This window comes from Epinephelus moara, chromosome 24 (assembly GCF_006386435.1).
Source record: "Epinephelus moara isolate mb chromosome 24, YSFRI_EMoa_1.0, whole genome shotgun sequence".
Lineage (NCBI taxonomy): Eukaryota > Metazoa > Chordata > Actinopteri > Perciformes > Serranidae > Epinephelus > Epinephelus moara.
The window spans coordinates 8,355,916-8,372,210 of NC_065529.1; positions in this window are offsets into that span (position 1 = coordinate 8,355,916).

Here is a 16,295-nt window from a genome sequence, read left to right on the forward strand (position 1 = left end):
TAGCACTGCCTTAACCCTTTTGAGCATGGAATTCACCAGAGCTCACAGGTTGCTTCAGGAATCCTCTCCCACTCCTCCATGATGACATCATGGAGCAGATGGATGTGAAGACACCTTGTGCTACCCCACCTTCAGCTTGAGGATGGCCCACAGGTGCACAGCTAAGTTTAGGGTTTACTTGGCCAGTCCATCACCTTCACCTTCAGCTTCCTCAGCAAGGCAGTTGTCATCTACTAGGTGTGTTTTGGGTCATTATCAGGTCATTATCATGCTTGCTGTTGTAAACTTTATCAAAGGTGCCTCATTCAGCTGTGAGTGTGACTACAAACAGAGTGCACTCCATGACCGAGTGGGAGTATGGGGGTTCCTGTTCCAGAAAAGTCTGTTATCAACTTTTACCCTCATAATAAGATTATGGATACAGGACGTGTTCTGTGCTGAATGAAGAGGAGGAGCTGTGAATTCAGGTGGAGGCGTTTTTTATGAAGAGCTTATCAGCGAGAGGGGAGGTAGATGGGTCCAACAAACCTGGGACTTAAATTGGGAGCCCACTTTTTGGAGTGTTGAACAAAACCATGATGCTAAACCCAACCGTGTCCTTTTTTTTTTGCACAAGGAAATAAATGTAAATACTAGGTGTTTTCCAATGTTGTAAGTTTATTTTGAAAAAGACTGTATGCATCTAACAATAATATGTATTTTGAAAAATTTAGGTGGGATAAGAACATGACATCAGTGCCAGTGCCTTCAGCTGCCTCTTTTAGCTCCGCTAAAATTGTGTGTCTGTTTTGTGGGTCTTTTGGAGCCTCTGTGGTTGGTGTGTTTTAAATACAGTTCCACAAACTCTACATCTGCCTGTCAAATGAATGAGTTGGCTCAATATTTAGTTTAACCATTTTCAGAGCTGTAACAGTGATTCAATCTATAGGAAACTAAAGCAAAGATCAGTCATCTAGAAAGCAGAAATACCACATTTGACCGGGACACAGCATCTCCAGTGTGAGCACTGACTGTGTCTTTTCCACTGAGACTAATGAAGCTGACATTTTACAGGGAAAGAAGGAATCTATTAATGTGACATCTTATTTAGCATGCTCATTAGCTCATATCAAATCATACGTTTAGTTATTAAACTTATATCAAAACCCAAACTGCTGTAGCACAAACTGTAACTGCTGACTTCATGCCCAACACTCAGTGTTTGCTTACTTCCCTCTTCTGTTCTGAAAGAAGACAAAAAGTTTCTGGAGAGGGCTGCCAACAAAGAGGAAAACCTGGTGCGTCAAGGCGATGTGGCGTGTTTGTGCTGGGAACAGCAGAACTGACTGTTTGACTGGATTCCTGCGTGAGTCTTTTTGTCAGCCTGAGTTTCCGTCCTGAAGCGCTGTGGAGTTTTTTTTCAGCCTGTCATGTCTTCACCTGGTCTTCTGACCCCCCACCCCCCCCACCCCCCCAACACCCTCCAACCCTCAGCTGCCATGTGGCCTGTCACACTGACTCGCCTTTGCCACACTACACACCTACACAGATCAGTTTTGCTGTATTTGTGAGGAGCTTCCATTATCTGGTTCTATTCAGGGTTTCCTCACTATAATCTTAACCATATCACAGTTGATTAATTTTTACTAAAAGCCTGAGTTTTTACTTGTCTAATTGTATTCCATAGAGATGTCATACTCCTCCTCTGGTTTCTATTTTTTTCTCATCCTTATAACAGAAAAAAGTAAAAAAAAAAGTAAATACCTAATCTCACAAACTACTACAAAGTACTGGACCAATAAGCCTAATATTTTGTGTGCACATTTATGAGGTTGAAGGACCTCTCATGGTTGCAGTGATTCACAGTTGTTAAAAAACCTGTTTAACTGACTGTTTTATACCATCATTAACTGCTGACACCACACTCCTCTTAAATGGCTGGTGGGGGATGCAAATTTTCTGGAAATGGTCTTAGCTAAGAATCAAAAAGCCTAAAGGCCTCTACACATGATCAGCTGTAAAACCGTTTTGCGCTGGCTGTCCCATTGTTTGTCTATGGAGAGGGCGGGACCGCCTGACAAAGCGGCACCGCTACCCTTGGCATCGTGCACCGCTCGGATTTTCTGCCCGAGCGCTGCACTCAGAGTTGAAATTATTTGAACTTTGACTGAGTTTACCTCTGACCTCTGCGCCGCACTTGGCGGTGAGCGAAGCGCGTTGTTCTTATCATGTGAAGGCCGCTTTACCGTCTGTTGCAGGTACCGTTCTGTCCTTCATCGACGTCCATACACAACTTTGGTTTTATTTTAAACCAGAGCATTTGTAGAATAGTAGTTAGTCAGCTGTTTTTGTTATATTTGACACCATCCTCATCCTCATCCTCGTCTGCGCTCATCTAGAGCATCATACCTTGATGAAGTGAAAGGAAGTAAGATAAAGATAAAATGATAACCCTTTTACTTTAATTATTACTATCTTATTATGCCAACTTAAGATTTAAATTTGTTTATTTGGGTGTTTTAGCTCTCTGGAGTGGAAACTGACGCAAATGAGCTCATTAATCAATGAGGGGGGAAAACAACATGATTTGACGATTAGTCGGCTAAAGGAAAAATCTGTCAAATCAGATTTGACTATGAAAATTCTTAGTCGGGGACACCCCTACTTTTCTCTCTTTCATTTCTCTTCTTGTGTGCTGAGCTGAACTGCCAATCAGAGTGGTTTAATTCATAGATTAAACATACTGAATCGGGAGCCAGAAGGGACAATTCCACCTGGTACACTTGCACTGCGTTCCAGATGCCATGGCGGCGCCCCGGTTTAGTTCTGCTGCATGGCGTCATACCACACCAAATGGGTTTCAGAAGCAGAGGATTTTGCCTGCTCGATTTTGTTAATCTCATCTTTTTTTGTTTTGTTTTTTTAGATATTTGTGCTTCTACCTCTAAGTAAGTAAGTAGTCTAGTTAAATTGTTTCTTTTTTTGTCTGTTGTAATTGTTGTTGTTTTTAACTACTTCATTGATTGTTTACAAAGTTAATACCGTTAAAAGTCCAGTTATGAATGGATCAACCAATTGCATGGATCACATGGATCAAATATTTGTAACTCTGTTATAGTTACTAAAAATACATTCTTCCATCTTATTTTTAATTTCACAAACAGTGCCTGTTAGCAGGAAAACTCAATCTGCTCTGTTGCAGCTCTGTAAAATACAGATGTGAATTTTATTAGCTTCTAAAACACATTATAGCATGTCTGCTGGAACAGAATTGTACAGAGTGGCCGCAAAGCCCTGGCAGAGACTTGCACTTCCCTGAGTGCACTTCTCTAGTTGAGTTTGTATCTGGCACATTGCATAAAGAGGTGCTGTCTACTAACTCTGGCACATTTCTCAATAATGTCTCACCACTGGAAGACCTGTTCAAAATTGTGAAGTTGTTAAGCTTAAATTCTAGATATGTTATAAATAACTGAGAGAATGGGACTCCTGAATCTGATATGATGCTACTAGATCTTTTCACTAGACAGGATGCATCATTCTGTTGGTCTTGTTAAAACTACAAAAACACTGGCAACTGTACACATTTTTGAGTGACCCTTGAGAGTAGACTATGTCTATAATGATCAGTGTTTACTGATGCTGCTGAAGGCTTGTCTTTGTACTGTAAAACTTCAGTTAGAAGCCTAGTCCCAATGAAACGCTTAGTCTCTTTTACTAGCCTGGTGTGGTAACACATTTTTAAAATAAACGCCTGTCTCAATGAGACTCCTGGTCTGGTTGCCAAGCAGTTCATTTTTATAGAACTTCTTTAGATGTATGAAACAGGTTGTTGGCTACCCACTGGAGCTAACTTTAGGTAACTGCTCAGATCGCACATACAAATATAGAGGTTTGAACTTTTTTCAGTATAGAGATGTTACACAATAATGTTAGCTTGGTTAGATTCTCCACAATTCAATTGTTAAGTTCATTTCACTGAAACCATGAGTACTAGAGAAGACCCTAATTCATTCAGATTAACTGGCATGATGAAAAAGAAGTGGTGACTTCCTTCCTCTGAAGCAGTCATGAAGTCAGATTATGTGTCCATTCCTTGATTACCTGGTAAGTTATTCATATTCCTTCAGTCTGTAATAATCAAAAGTGTTTTTCATATAAATAAATCCTTATTGCGAATATTGTTCTAACAGGATAAAGTGGTGTTGTGTCGGTATGCCAGGTGCCATTATCCTCGAGTGCTGTAAAAAGAGTGTCCCACTCTCTGATGTCTTGTCTGTTGGAGCTAGATTAAATGAATGATTTGTTATTGATATGTTATTCCAAGCCAAATCTTTATACAAGTAATATTTATACTGGTTTAAATAAATAATTTCATTGTATTTTCCAATCTTTGCTGAGCAACAGATTTATGTGAAAGCAATTAAAGGCCTGTCCCATATAAATGCCTGTCCCTAATAACAGCCTGTTGACTTCAGTGATTTAAGCTAATAATAGCCCAGGCAACTAATTTAAGTTTACAGGTAAATGATATTGAAAACATGAAATAAATTAATCTTATAATTTAACTGATTATTTGGTCTTGCAGAAACAAACTCTTGAATGCTTGTGAATATACAGTTCCTCATGTTTATAGGATAAAAAAATAAATGATTGAACCTTTAACCTGTTTGAAGTAAGAAGCAGCACAATGACCTCACTTCACAAAAATGCAAACACACACACACACACACACACACACACACACACGCATTTTCACTTGTAACATATTCTGGGAATGTATTTTCTGCAGAATTCCTTCCTTGTGCTCAGTGTGAGAGTGTGGAGATAACGGACTTTGGTTCAATAAAGCAACCACTTGAGCAACCTGCCCCTCAGTTCACTTCAGTCTTCTATTTCCTCAGCAGATTGTCAGCACACATCCCCCTCCCCACACCCCCTTCAACATTCACCCCCTGGGCCACTTTTACACTCCAGACCCTTTATATTCTCCCCAAACATCCCTGTTCACATCTATTTTTGTGACCCCCCACTCCCCCTCTCTTCTTTGAGGTTAGTTGGACTAGCCCCCGGCTCAGTGAGGGGGGGCAGCCTTTGATGCCCCCCGCCTCCTTGAGTGCTGATGTTGAGATGAATGCAGCCCAGAGACAAAGAACTGAACATCCAAAGCTGCCCTGACACCTTTACAAGGTGGCACACAGGATGACATGTCAAATGTTATGAGGTTTTAGTTAGACTGCTTTCACTTGTGTTCCTGTGACTTGGAGGAGTTTGTCACTGTGGGATTAGTATGTGTCAGAGTGAGACATTGTGCTCACATCAGTCAATTAACAGAGAAGGTGAATCACAGAAAAGAGCTCCTCATCAGAAGAGTTTAAATCTCTGAGGTCTATAATTTCACAATAAAATCTAATCCACTAATCGGGTGTGAAAGGCTGATTGATTTTTCACAGCGACTTCCTTCCTACTTCTCTCAAGTTTGATCTACCCTACCTATTGTGGATGTGTGTGAATGCACCTTTACATTGCTGTAAACAGCACAGTGCACATTCAGAATATGCTCCCCTGTAGTTGTTTTGATTGGCTGTCTTACCAGGATCATAAGCCTCGTTTCCACTTGGCAGTACGGTACAGTATGGAACCGTTCCATACCTTCCCCATTTTTGGTCACCCTTCTGTTGGGGTACCAAGTACACAGATCTGGTACTAGAAGGTGGAGCTGTGAGCGCTGCAGTCCGGTCATTGGTCATTAGCAGATGGTCACTCTGCTCAGGAATGAGTTGTGGCTGGTTTTGAGGCTCATGAGAGAAACAACGAAACTTAATTCACTGGGCCGACTGTCGGCGACTTTTAAGGTGGAACCAGTGATGAGGAAATATAGTGAGTGCTGGACGGAGCAGTGAGTGACAACAACCCCACCCACATTTAAGAGTACCCTTTGCGGTGGAAAGACTAGAGTCTAGGTACCATGTCTGAAGGCTTATTTTTGGCTCCAAAGGTACCATACTGAAAGTGTTTGGTGGAAACGGGGCTGTAGACTGTATATAAAGATGGACAACGAATCTCCACTAACCCCCACTGTACAAATATAAAGTCAAAATATACAGCCGCTGCCATCTGCAAAATCTGGCAATTGGACAGTGATGTACAGCGTCAGACACTGAGGAAAAAAAGCCATCCTTTAACGTTGGCTTGATATGCAACTGATCGCAGTTATAGTTTAATGACGGCTGGCGGCGTAAGGGGGAAACGTGGCAGGACACAAACTAAAGTTAAGGCAGCGAAAGTCCAAGAGGGGTGGGTCGGAGAGGCGACTTTCACCCGGGAGTGAGGTATTCACGGTCTGTTAGATTAAAAACTCAAACCCTGTTCTTTTTGCCTAAGCCCAACCACTTGTGTTAGTTGTTGAAGGAAAAAAATGTAAATTCACAGTACTGTAATAACATGATGAATTTATATTGAAGGAGACTGTATGCAAACTATACATTTCCAATGTGTATTTTGAAAGAAGACAATGCATTTAACAGGCAGAAGTTGACACGGCATCTCAGAACGCCAACAACCAACGCACCCAAGGTTCCTTGCATGTTTTATCTAGACGTGGAAAATCCATGACCAAACATTGATATGTGTCAAGGTCAGAGTGAGAATGTGTTGTCTACACAGCTGCATTCTCCACTACCATTGGGTTCCTGCCGATAACCCTTTCTGACCAAGTGTGAATAGCACTGTTGATCGCAAGAACACCGATTGGCACACACAGCTGTCAATCATGACGTCAACCCCTTTTTTTTTAAAACATCAAATTACTAGCTATAACCAAACCTATCAGAAAAGAATAACACTTGAACACACATCAGCGTGATAACAACTACATAAAATAACAGAAACCATCTTTGGGAAAAATACCATTTGACCTGTACTGAGAGTTTTTAGTTAAGCCCGCGTTCCATCCGCTAAGATGGAGGGGGTGGGGTTAATGACCTATGTTGTAGCCACCCACCGGGGGCAATTGAGATGTTTTGACTTCACTTTTGAGGAGCTGCATGTTGTCCATATGCAGTCTATGACTTGGATTTGTGGAAAAACTCACAAAACAAACATCTTAGCATTAGCTTGTTGAATGTAATGATTTTTGGAAAAATGGGACTGTTTGGCCATTTGAGAATTTTGCACCAGAGGTCATTTTGTTTGAATGTCAATGATTGTGACTCATATTATTCATTTCCGCATCAGTGGAGAATAGAAGCAGCTCTCCATGATTTCTCCTGCTTTATTCAATTACATTGGGTCAGTGTGTGTGTGTGTGTGTGTGTGTGTGTGTGTGTTTGTTCAGCCTCTGGCTCTGTGGTGAATCAGGTAAAGACAAGCCTGCTCAGGAGTCCTTGGGCAATCATGAGGTACAGAGGAAACCCTTGAACTCACTAAAAAGAACTCAGGAGGAGTCTAAAGGCTCTGGCTGCAAACAAATGACTGGACTGGTCCAAGGATCAGGGTCTTATTGTACTTGGCAGAGAATATGCAGATGATGCACACTTGTCCAAGTTCATTTGAATCTCCCAAAACTTCAAGCTCCATTGATAGGACCAGCTCAGGCCATTTGGGAGCCCTAAAGGAGCCATTATTCTCTGTAAATGTATGGTTGTACCTACATACATTCACTCTGTTGCTTTGTAAAGCAGCAGTTGTGCCATCCAATGCCACAAATTGTATAAAATAGTACAAAACATTGTCCAAGACTGTGAATGTAACATTAATATCATTTTTACTTGCCCACTTTTTCATGTGAGGCTTAAATCTTAAGACAGAGTGGAGTGACACGAGCAGTGTTTGTATGAAGCATTAAAGTCAGTAAATTTAGTAAGTTGCGGACACTTCTGCTGTCAAGTTTCTGCAGCTAAAACCTTAATTAGGGTTAGGGATGGGGGTCATGACTAAATATAATGCATCGCTGTATCTAAGTATGATGGGACATGACCCCACCAATAAAGGTTAACACTAACAGAATACACCAATTCACCATTCTGACAGCCAGGACAACCATGCTCTAAACACACCTCACACACCTTGGGCCATAAGGGCTCCGATGAAAAAATTCTAAACTGTCTTCAACATATGCAATTTCAGGCAGCGTAACGGAGAGATTGGTATGAGAGTAGATAATTGGACCAGAAAAAAATGTGTCAAGAATTTATTTTGCTAACTGATCATCCAGTAGTCTGGGAGGGACTTTTTCTTTTCTTCTTTTTTTATTTTTGGTTACATTACTCAAATCTGTTTCTTTTGTATTTACATTGTATTGTATTTTTTCTAAAATCGGTTTCAGTCCGAAGTCATCAAATACTGGCGCTTGGTCAGTGAGTTCCACATCAGAAACCAACAAAAAAAGCTGTCCTTTCATGTCAGCATGATATGTAGCAGTCAGTTTGTAATGTTGCCTGACGGCATAAGGGGGGAAACGCAGCCGGAAGGCAACGTAAGTTAATGGCTGACAAGTCTGCCTAGGGCAGGTGGGAGGGTTAGGGTTAGGGTTTTGTTGCCTGAACCCAACCATGTATGTGTGTTGTCTAAATGTAACCACATGCCTTTGTTGTTGAAGGAAAAAAACAGTGTTGTACAGTAGTGCATTTATTTTGAAAGAGACTGTATGCAAACTGTATATTTCCTGTGAAAACAGAAGTGTATTTTGAAAAGACACAATGCATGTGTACTAGGCTGAAGTTGACCTGGCATCCCACAACGTCAACAACCAACACATCCTGGATACCTTGCATGTCATATCTTGACGTGGAAAGTTCATGACCAAACATCGAAATGTAACAAGCTCAAAGTGAGAATGTATTGCTATTCTTGTGAAGCAAATAAAGTTTTCTCAAAACGCGCTCATTTATTAGTTAACATGTCCTGGTGCAAGCTATTTTTCAGTGTATATGACACCTATGTTCATACTTCTATATGCTGACAATGACCTTAAACTGCAAACACAGAAGAGTTGCACATGAACATAATTTGTATGAGATTTGCTTGGTTTGTTCATAGTGAAGCCAACAGGCAGCTGGTTTTCAGTTACTTATATATATTTTGTGAACTCTTTGTTTTGTTTTAATGCAAACCCTGGAGGTGCATTTGGAACTCACACAAAAATGTACCAAAAATGTAGTAATGGGATAATGATGATAAACAGTATTGCATCTGCATAATGCACAGCACTCTTTAACACTGTTTTTTATTTTCATACACAATACAGTGTCTCAATGTCATCAGCATGGTGGAACCACTGTCACACCTTGACTATGTAAGTCTAAAACCCCATTTATGCGTAATTTATAGCTCAGCATCAGGTTTCACCTGTTGATATCACCACACAGTATGAGTGATAATTGGAAGATTTGCCTGGTTTTATTGCTGATTTGGGAGTAAATCTTACACTATTCCATGTAATGGCCATAATTACAATGATAGTAAGTGGGGGTCATATAAGCAGGAGGTTTGCAGTGGAGATGCCGTTGTAGGTATATTTTTTGTTCTTATTTTACTTTTATTTGACCAGGTAAACCACTTGTCATTTACAATGCCAGCCTGGCCAAGAAGCAGTGACAAGAGGCAAACAAACAAAACATTAAAACACAGATACAGCTGGTGGAGTAATCCGAGCACAACATCACGACATATACAGTATATGCAACATCAGAGATCTTTGTATTGTGTTCCAGAGAAGCAAATTGAAAAACAAGTGCAGTGATCAGAAATTATTGCTTGTACTGAGTTATTAAAGGAGGATAATGGAATGAGGGTGTGGAGTTTTAGCATCTTTTGTAACATGTTCCAGTCACTAGGAGCAGCAAACTGGAATGAATTACAGCCAAAGCAAGTTTTAGAAATGACTATACTAAGGGCTCATACACATGCCATGTCTTTGGAAACACAAGGTCAGGTACTGGGTGCTACTTTTGTGCCTTTTCTGCGCCAGCTTTCAAGAGCAAGGTGGCAGGTTGCGTCTTAGGTTGCTTAGCAACCTTTAAAAGCACCATGTCATAGCCTATTTACCTGAAATCCTGAGTGCAGAGCTGATCTTCTTCCAGGTGCTATTTGTGGGTAGGCCTATTGTCTGTGGGACAGATGTAAAGCTCTGGCAGCCCCACACTAAAGTGATCAACTTCTTCTCCATATTTATCACAGACTGATATATACAAAAGAAGGGAAAGATGATCATATGATATGCAGTGTGCGCTGCTGTATTCGGGTGCAGACATCGCGCCCAGAAATATAGGCGCTTGGGAACGTGTGCATGTCGTGATGGCGTTGCTCTGGCATTTGAGTATGCCTGCCACGTGTCTACATTAAAAACAATGAATTTGAGGGAGCATAAAACGCAGCATGTGTACGGCCCCTAAGGAATTTGCTAGAGTGTAAATGGCAGTTACTGTGGGAGATACTGAGTAGTGAGTGGAGACATCAGGGGGTTTTGCCAATAATAGTGTTGCATTGAACTGAAAAGGACAGTGTCGGACTGAAAACTCTTGCCACACAGTGTTCATTATATTGTATAGTAGTATACTATTGTGCTATTATTATAGTACAACTAACAATTATTTTCACTATCAATTAATCTGCCAGTTTTTTCGATTGATTGTTTGTTGTCTATGAAATATTTACAAAATGGTGTAAAAAGGCATTCACACTTCCTCAGCGGCCATAATATTTACATGAATACCTACATTATGCAAAAGAAGAAAGAAAAAAAAAAGAAAGAGTGACTGACAGACAAAATTATTTCAAAATGATTTGTTTTCCTTTCTATGCCATTGTCTGGACTGTTATATTTTGTCTCACCACTTACAGTTAAAGCTGTGGAAAAGCATTTGAAAGGGGGAAAATATCTGATAAAAAGAAAGGGGTGTACACAATCCAGTGTGCTTGCATGGGGGAGGATTAGCTCCTGACATCCATATAATAATAAGAGTGGCCTCAGCAGTCCCAGTTTAAGACTGTGATACTGTTGATCCCCATATGGGCTTTTACAGTATACCACCATGAAACAGGACAAACAGTCCTGTGTCATATTTATCCCTGAGGTATAACACAATCTGCCCTCGTGTCTTGCCTGAACACTGAGTGAGATTGCTTTAAACTGTAAGCTACTCTTTTCATGGAAAAGATCTAAAATTAATCAGCGGGCTTGTTGTCCCCTCTTAAGGCCACGATAAGAAGGTTTTGGTGCACGGGGAGGGAAACATAAGAGGCTTTGGGGGCCGCTTTTATTAAAAGGATCTGACATCTACCTGCCCTTTCAAATGGCGGGCACTTTTGACACTTCTGGCACGCAAAGCAGCCGTACAAAAATAACCACGTCTCCTGGGCTGTAGGCCAGCTCTGTTTGGATGCTGTTTACCTTAAAGGACACTGTGAAAAGCATCATAAATGAAATGCCTCTTCACAACAAATCACAGAGCAATTTATTTGGCAGCTTGAATGTCCACACATGGGCTGATTTCTCTCTTCATCTTTTCATTTTCCTGTTGTCATTTTCCACACGTATCATGTCGGAGACGGCTTGATGGACTCAATGTGTCGGAACGGCTTGTTCTCACATCCGTATCACTGCAGGACTCCCCACAGTACAGCAGCGGCCTGTCAGCGCTAAGACTCGGGGCCAGTTCTCACTGTGATGGTCAGTTGGAGATTCTTTTTATTTTGATACAGTTATCGTTTCCCATTTCCCCACTTGATTGGAGCTTAAAAGCCAAAGCAGCTCAGATCGTGCCGGCATAAATCTCCAGGCCCATTAATCCATCCTGGTGTCGTCTCTCGCACAGAACTGCCCAATCATGTCTGGATATTCATGGGGAAATTAAATGAATGATATTCCAAGACAGCTCGGCGACACTGCAGATTGGATGTTAAAATAGGTGGGGTGCTTTGTGCGTTTGCTGTTGATTATCCTCATATGTATAGGAATTGCCTCTGCAGAGACAGTAATGAGCATGTGACGTCACATTAACTCAAACAGCCCTTTGTTTTTTCTATTCTGTTTCACATCTCCCATCAAGGTTATTTCTGAAGAGGAAGTACTAAGAATGAGAAACATGATGTTGAATGATAGTTTAACAGGGCCCCAACAGAATAATACACAAAGAAATGTGGAGGAACTAACATTTGAATTTTAATTTCATATGTATTTCAATTAACCACAGGATGCCATGATTAAAAATATCAGGAGATATACACAAGAATCCAAACTGACATATCAAGGTTCCCTATAGATTCCACTCTGTAATGTCTATACTATAAATGTGACATGAAATTTAAAAAATGCAGTTTGTGTTATAACCTGGTGTTCTAAGCAATCTGATATTCACATGGTAACTACCTGCCAAACACATATGTGGGTGTTGTTACAGTGAAATACCATCATTGATAGCAAAATATCATTAAATAACCCCATCCTCCTAAAAGTCATTTTTTTAGTTGATGCATGTGTCTGTTGGGCTGAAAGAAAAATTCAATTTCTCCTACTCAAATAAGTCTTAGTGAAATCACTTTCTTTCCAATGTCAAAGGGAGGGTTCAAATCTTTTGACGCAGCTTTGTACGAGGTACTTATCTATAGTCAGTGTATTACCTATATTAGATGTCAGTTGGTACACCTCCAGTTTGGAGAAGCAGACTAAAGTACTGCCAGGAAAGCTAAGCAATGTACTGCTGTGGATGGAGGCAGCAGCAAAACATATAAGAATAACAATAAGAAAAAAGGCCTGCTGCAAAAAAAATTTGTCATTTGATTTTCTTGTCCTATTTTTAGTATTACTACTATTTCAGTCACTGTGAGCACTCACGTCCCAGCCGAACTGTTTTTGTAGTAACATAAAAAAGTGCCATCAGATGGCAGGAGCTGCGTTTAAAGTGCTGCATGAATACCATGAAAGTCACTGAATCCTAAACAACAAGTTCCTGCAAAGTTTCACAGTAAAAGTCTTTTTATAATATGAGGGGATTCTCTCCACCTAAAGGATATGGGGCTTTTAATTTTAAAATGATATAGGAAGTGTTGAGTTTGAAACAACGGTCCTTTAATAAAGCAAACAGGAGTACATTAAAAATAAAAAATAGAAAAATACAGAGGGTATGAGAAATAAAGGCCTGTGTCTGGAAATAAAAGCAATATGAAGCTGGTACCCTCTGCACTTGTGGTACTTAAAAGTCCCGCCACTATTTGTGAATTTTATTCCTTGCTAGCCTGATGCTAATGGCAGTACTCATTGGGTTGCTAAAGTGCCTCTGCTGTTTCACGCCAGCATTTTTCCATCTTTACTCTGTTGTGGTAACATCCCTTGAGGAAACTGGGGAAACTGGGATGTTGTTGCCATGCAGTTGTCTACGGCAGCAGATCGCTCTGTGTTTTGATTGGTCAAAATGACTACTGTGGGAATGCACGAAAGAAGGCGTGAAAGACAAAAAGAAAATTAAACATGCTAGACTGTCTGTTGGGATGTCATGAGGCATCCCAGACGCAGAATCAGTTGTGACACGCTACACAAGACAAATTATGGATTATCGCGCACGACACTCATTGTCGTTCACCATCTGAGCTGACATTGTACTACACTGCATCGGGCTATAATTGGGCTGATATTATGTAGTCTGAATCCGGCATAATGCGGTGCTCAGCCCAGTTGCGCTTATGCATGGGAGTACGGAAGTTTTAGTGTTGAGAAAATATAGTACCAAAGTAAAAGGGGCTATCTGATAGCAAGGTAAAGTGGTGAAAATATTTTAAATATTGTGTACACTTATACTGATATTGATTTTTTTTAGGTGGCTTAAATAGGTTTTGCAGCTGCCTCCGTCTACAGCAGTACATTGCTGAGCTTCAGTGCCGGTACTCCAGCCTGCTTCTCTAAACTGGGGGTGTGCTGACTGGCATCAACTTTATGTAATACACAAACTATGCATAAGTACGTCATACAACCCCACTTCAAAAAACCCAAACTATCCCTTTAAAGTATCACTTAAAGATTTTCAGTTTTCTCTTATTACCTTTCTCTGAGTCAATTCTGATGAGAAGAATTCTATCAGTTGTAACTCTGTATATCCAGTTCAGTGATAAGAACAAATTTAGCTTAGCACAAAAACTGTAGGTCAAGAAATAGCTCCAGCAGTAATAGCTTTAAAGTTGTTGGAAAGTGTATGCTTTCACTTCTGTCAGAGTTTGGCTAGCAGTTCCTCCTACTTCTATTCTTTATGCTAATACAATATCTATCTCTGGACAGACAGAGGTGAGACTGATAGAGATGTCTCAGGTGGATCCTAATGATTGGTATCCTGGGATCTTAGAATGGGTTGCACTGGATAAAGTGAAGCTGATGAAGTCTTTACTGTACTCTTCTGAGTTTTGTGCAACTCAGCCTGTTGCAGTGCTTCTCTGCTAGTCTTACAGTGCAAGCATTTCACTACAGGCTATGCGAGTGAAAAATAAGTGTGAATTTGGGAAATTCACTGGTGCGAGTGACTTTGAGTTGAGGTTAGCAAAATGCACAGATCTCCCCTCTCTCTTCCTCACTAGCAAAGATCAGTGTACTAAAGAGTTAGGTAGCAGGTTCAATGTTCAGCTGGCGCTGACCATCACTTTCACCAGCCAAAATGACAAACAGGTCACATCAGCTGTGACTTATTATCATTTAATCTGTGAGTAACTTGATGATAGACTGACTGTAAACTTGGCTGTTATGAGGTGTGTGTACTCAGCCAAAGATCATTTGTGAGAGAAGAAACTCCCCTCTGTGACACTACCACACTAAGTTCTACCATTATTATAAAGCACAATAACACGATCGTGTTAGTTTGTCTGCTGGTTAACTATATGTGGTACGAACCATGTCCACTTGCAAAAAAGTCACAACATTTTAGGCAAATAACTACATGTGAACAAACCCTTTTTTTGCATCGAGCATTAGTGTCATCCAAGGAGAAAGTCAAATTTCACCAGCAGTTGGATTTACCTCATTTCCTCCACTCTCATCTAAAATCTGTTTTGCTCTCTATTCTTCTAAGAAGGATTTGTTTCCCCCCTTTTATAACATAATTAAAATATATCCTGTCTTCCTTTAATTTGGGACTATATTATATCTAATCCTCCCGACTTTACTTTCAGCCTCCATCTTGGGCTCTTGATTTGATTTTTTCGGTCATTGCTGATTTGATCTCTGGCAATTCTTTCAATCTCCTTCTCCACGATAATATCAGCTCTTAAAATGACTGATGCTTTAATCCTCAGCATTAATCTAAGACTCTCTTTCTTAAGAAAATGCTGCTGCGGGGGAGGGAAGGAGGCCACGGATTAACAAATATGTATTTTTTACAGTCTGCTGACACAACATCCTCGTCCACTCCAAGTGGTCAGCTCTTTGTACAAAAAAGTACAAGTAACTGCCAATAGTAGAATCTAAATGTTTCACTTATTAAAAGGGATGCACCGAATGAAAAATTCTGGGTCGATACAGATATAGATGTTTAAAATAACAGTTTGGCTGATAGCAGATTCTGTTTTCTTGTTGTTGTATTTTATTTTGTTTTTGTTATTATTTATAACCCCTCTTGTGCCAGGGAAACAAAGAAATCTTCACTATAAAAGAGAACACAAATTCAATAACACAAATTTATGAACAACCTTTAATATTACCTTCTTTCATTTGAAAACATCTTTAGAAAAAATAAAATACTGCTTCAAACTGCGTTTTTCCATGACAACCATTGGTCTGAGTTGTGAGCTGTAATTCTACAGTAAATAATCAGCCGTGTTTGTCTGACTGTGAATGGTGGAGCTGTTGAATGGATTTGTGGAATTTGTTAGTTGCAGCGGTGGCTATTAGCAGTTAGCTCCGCTTGTTAGCTGCTGAATGGCAGCGGAGCAAACTGCAACCGGCTGCCAGGCTTCACAGCTAATCTCCGCAGGACTCCAGATGGTTTATGGTTTGATTGCTGTTTGACATGCATCAGTTATCTGTGAGTGTAGCTGTGCTGTGAGTGGACAGTCTTAAAGGGAAATTTCGGTTTATTTCCACCTGTCTCCTATTGTCCTAAATTTGCTTCAAGTGATTAGTGACATAAAAATAATAGTTAGCATGTTAGCCGGTAGCCTAGATACAGCCGGGGCGCATAGTAGCGTCAGACCTGTTAAAACGTAAGTGAACGTGCATACTTCAAGTGCAAAGTTAGTCCACTAAACAAGCTTTTTCTCCACAAAGACCGCCTCATATCGTTAGGATAAATGTCAGAGAACATATAGAAAACAACATGTAAACGTGTTGTCTTACCTTA